Source organism: Setaria italica, chromosome V (genome assembly GCF_000263155.2).
Source record: "Setaria italica strain Yugu1 chromosome V, Setaria_italica_v2.0, whole genome shotgun sequence".
In the NCBI taxonomy this organism is placed as follows: domain Eukaryota; kingdom Viridiplantae; phylum Streptophyta; class Magnoliopsida; order Poales; family Poaceae; genus Setaria; species Setaria italica.
The window spans coordinates 12,788,543-12,792,548 of record NC_028454.1 but is presented as its reverse complement, the minus strand read 5'-3'; the positions used below and the strand labels follow the sequence as shown (position 1 = coordinate 12,792,548).

The 4,006-nt window shown below is 49.7% G+C and overlaps 1 long non-coding RNA gene across 1 annotated transcript; it reads left to right on the top strand.

Moving 5' to 3' along the window:
* Positions 1-625: 625 nt before the first annotated feature.
* LOC111257414 lies at positions 626-2,760 on the top strand. The gene is made up of 2 exons (XR_002677922.1): positions 626-1,567; positions 2,317-2,760. It is a non-coding gene; the product is annotated as an uncharacterized LOC111257414 (long non-coding RNA).
* The last annotated feature ends 1,246 nt before the right edge of the window (positions 2,761-4,006 follow it).

The window sequence follows — 4,006 nt, the reverse complement described above, 5'->3', positions numbered from 1 at the left end:
GGGAAGATTGAGGACCAATGGTGGTCACCCTTGGATGATGAGTGATTGACAATGTTGTGTTGGTTTGATGTTGCTCTTGGCTTGTGATGTGCAGGTGTAGGATGCGACGTGGCGGTCGACAGCGTGCGGTGAAGGTCAAGCAAAAGGTTCATACCGATGGACCAAGGGCGGTGAAGGATGAACGCGAGTAGGCTTGGACCGATGGACCCGAGGAGTCCGGGCGGAGTCACGGGCGGTCCACATGGTGCACGGAACGACGGGAGAACATGATAAGATGGAGACGACGTCGGTCAAGTTAAGCGGGAGGCTTGGCGAAGGCCGGACACGCGTCGACATCGAGGAGGTCGCGTAGCGGCCAAGCGAAGAAGGACGGTTTGGGTGGTTTGGGCCTCAAAACCACCGCGCAGGCAGGTTTCCTGGTTTGGGCCTCAAAACCGGGGGCAAGCCCGGTGCGGCCGGAGCTTTGAGAAGGAGGGCATGTGGCGTCATCACGAAGCTTGCGTCAAGGCGAAGCAAAGTCGTGAAGGCGGCGTGTCCGTCCGATGCGCGGATAAAAACTTGGACCAAAATGCTCCTACGTGGGTAGTTATCCTAGTTGTAGTTGTAGGGGTAGTTTTGCCTTTCATCCTGGACTATAAATAGGGATGGGGGGCTGGTTATTTCAGTACCTCTTAGCTTAGCAACTCATTATCTTTTAGCTTAGAGGCTAGTCATGTGCTTAAAGTGAGAGGAGAGAGGGAGATTAGAGAGTGATTACTCTTTTCTTTCTTCATCTTTAGTGGGTGGATGAAGGGAGGAGGCTAGTCCTCATCTTGTATAGAAGATGTTCTCGTGATTTAGCTTTGTTTGTTGTCTTAAATCATGATAAATCTTTGTTTCCCAAGCGTTTTTCTTTTTCCCTATTTTCGGAGCTATTTTTGGGGAATTTTCGTTCATCATGTTTGAGCCCGAATCTCGTGAGATTGGTTGAAGGGAATTGTTGCTAGGACCTTGAAGAGCATCTTTGATATGATCCCACTTCAAATCCGTCACGAATCCGGCTTGATTTTGAGTTTTTCCTAAATCGTGTTCTTGAGTTAGGGTTTCGGTTTTTCTCTAAATCCGCGATGAACACTTGAGCGTTTTGAGATCTTTTTCGTGGATCTATTAGCCCTTGGGGTTGCGCATCTATGGCTCAAGTTTCATCTCGATTCGTGAAATACTGAGGACGGATTTTTCGTTTGAAGTTTGAAGCTAGTTGTTGGTGTTCTTGTGTTTTTTCCTTCTGTTCTTCTTGTGCCGAACGTCGGGAGCACGAGCACTCGCTCCGCACGTGAGGCACTGGCCAGCACAGCGCAGCAGGCCGTCCAGGCCAGGTGGGCCGTCAAGCAGCAGCCTAGCAGGAGCAGAGCAAGGCCTAGCAGGCCGGCCACCAGGTGCACAGCAGGCTCAGGCCAGCAGCGCTTCGCGGGCCAGGCTGGCAGCCCAGCAGGTGACAACACAGCAAACCTTGGCCAAGCGCGCAGCTAGCAGGCCGGTCAAGGGAGACAAGGAGCAGCAGGCCCAATTTCTTCCACCAGATAGCACTGTAAGCTTTTTCTTGTTCCGTTAATTCCATGCAACTGCTAGTTATTTACTGTTAGGTTGTTGTATGATTTAATCGGTACTTTCTTTTGCTAATCCTTGCTTGTTAGATAAGTATCCTTATTAAATCGTTGTATGATTAGTCAAAGTGAGGTTTGAAGTGGTCAATAGTGTCCTTGCTTAATCTCTTTTGCTCAAATTTGATGGAATCGATTCATGATTTGTTTCCGCTATGAATTGAGCGTTTCTTATCGTTCCTAGGGTGAGCTTGTCACGAGTTGACTTACGTCATCTTGACGATAAAACGCGAGGTGTGCTTTGGGGTTGCATTTGGAACATAGGCCTAGTTCTCGTTGAGAATTTTTATAGGCTCCCATTCACCCCCCTCTGGTCGCCCCTTCGGTCCTTCAACTTTTGGAAGTGGCTGTTTTTTTTTATACAAATCTGCCTGGAGGATTAACCTGTGAGGCAGAAGCATCTGCCAATCTGTTGTTGCTTAGATCTATTGGCTTCTTGAAATTCCTTAATATTGGTACATACAGACATATCAGTTCTTAATCTAAAAAAACAGACATACCAGTAGAGATGCTGTTCAAGAGCAGCACCTCCCTGACCTGACCTGATGCTCGTTTTGTGTTGATGATCACCATCATACTATGAGATAGCTTGTGCCTATGCATTCGTTTCTGGTTTCACTGCTTCGCTAAGTCAATACCTACTGCTGTTTCTCATTAACCTCCAATCTTCTGTCAGGGCGGCTCCTCCAAGCAAGCCACAGCCAGCAGCAAACGCTGACAAGAGCAAAGCTCCAAGCAAAGCAGCAGGCAACAAGAAACCTGCGAAGGCTGGCACTGGCACCAAGCAAGGGAGCATCATGTCATTCTTCAAGAAGGTATAAAGACTGCAGGGCTCCAATCTTCAGATGGGCTTGCTCAGCAGATTGTCGTGTTTCCGCTGCACACTGGCATTCAGCCGCTACTAAACTGGGCCCCCGGCCAGGCGACTGAAGTGGCTCCTCTACCTGAATCTCGTCATGTGCACACTGGGAGCAGGCGCCCGTTACTTAGTCGTATCATTTTGTTGTAGCAAGAGTAGTGTTGATTGAATCAAGCCGAGAGGACGTTTGGGAGTTCAGAGATTGTCTTTCTGTAGATGTACATATAATTGTACCGACGCGACTCACGTTTGCACTTTGCACGGTGTTGTGTACTTGTGTTGTCTGGAAGTGGGAGGAAGAAGCACTTTTGGGGTATCTCTGTGGTTCGTCGGAACAACCACCGGAACAGGAAGAGGCATATGTGATGGGTCGGCGATATGGGCCTCTGGGGGAAAGTATGGCAGGTGCTCCGTGCTCGTGTGCTTGCCTGGGCTCACCGTCTGGTCAGAATCAGGGTGTGGGCGAACTCTGACAGGAGCACTCACTGTTCCGTGCAACACCTGCCGCTCCTCCCCCATGCTCCATGATGATCGCTGATCGATTTCTTGGGCTTTCCCCATGACGCGTACCAAGTAAGCCTCTGACCGCAAAGCGTATCCAAGTATATCCAGTCCAACTGACCACAACCAACTCTGAACTTTTGGCGCTTGCTGTAGTATCCGATTGATTGCTGTGTAAAGAGGAGAGATTGAGAAGTAAAGGAGGCGGCTGCCAAAGAGAGAGGTAGCAGAGGAGTGAAACACACGGAAAGCGATCGGGATACACACATGATGAATTGATGACCGTGTTGGACAAGCCAAAGGCTCTCGAACTCCCAGCTTTCGGCCGCGCCCGCCCGTGCGCGCGTCGACGCCTTTCAGCCATGGTCACAGCGTTCGCATCGATAAGCAGGCTCGCTTTAGAGCTTACTCGCGATCTAAAGCTCGTGGTGGCGCCACGCGACGGCGACGCAGCGGCTTCGTTCGCGCCATCACGCGACGACGTGCTTTATCTAGACCCCATGCATGCACGCGTCCAACTGATGACCGTGACCACACACATCGATCAACGCTCCATCGGCCTATCGGATGCGTGTGCAGTGCTGGTAACATCAAAGTTCTGATGATCCGAGCTCTAATGAAGCACCGCACAGCTGAAAGAAAGCCCTTGTTTACTCGGTGAACCAAATTACTGTTGCAACACTGTAGCGTTTCGTTTGTATTTGTGAATTATTGTCCAAACATTGACTAATTAGGCTCAAAAGATTCGTCTCGCAAAGTACAATAAAACTGTGCAATTAGTTTTTAATTTCATCTACATTTAGTACTCCATACATGTACCGTAAGTTTGATGTGATGGGGATGCATAGTGATAAAGTTGGGAGTTGGGAGTGAAGTAAACAAGAGGTTCAGAACCATGCCGGGGGACCTGCAGAACAGAAGCATCCATCGGATCGCCGCGGCCTCGTGCCATCAAAACGTGAATCCTTTTACCTTTTAAGGCAGCTCGTGGGCCCGCGCCACCGTC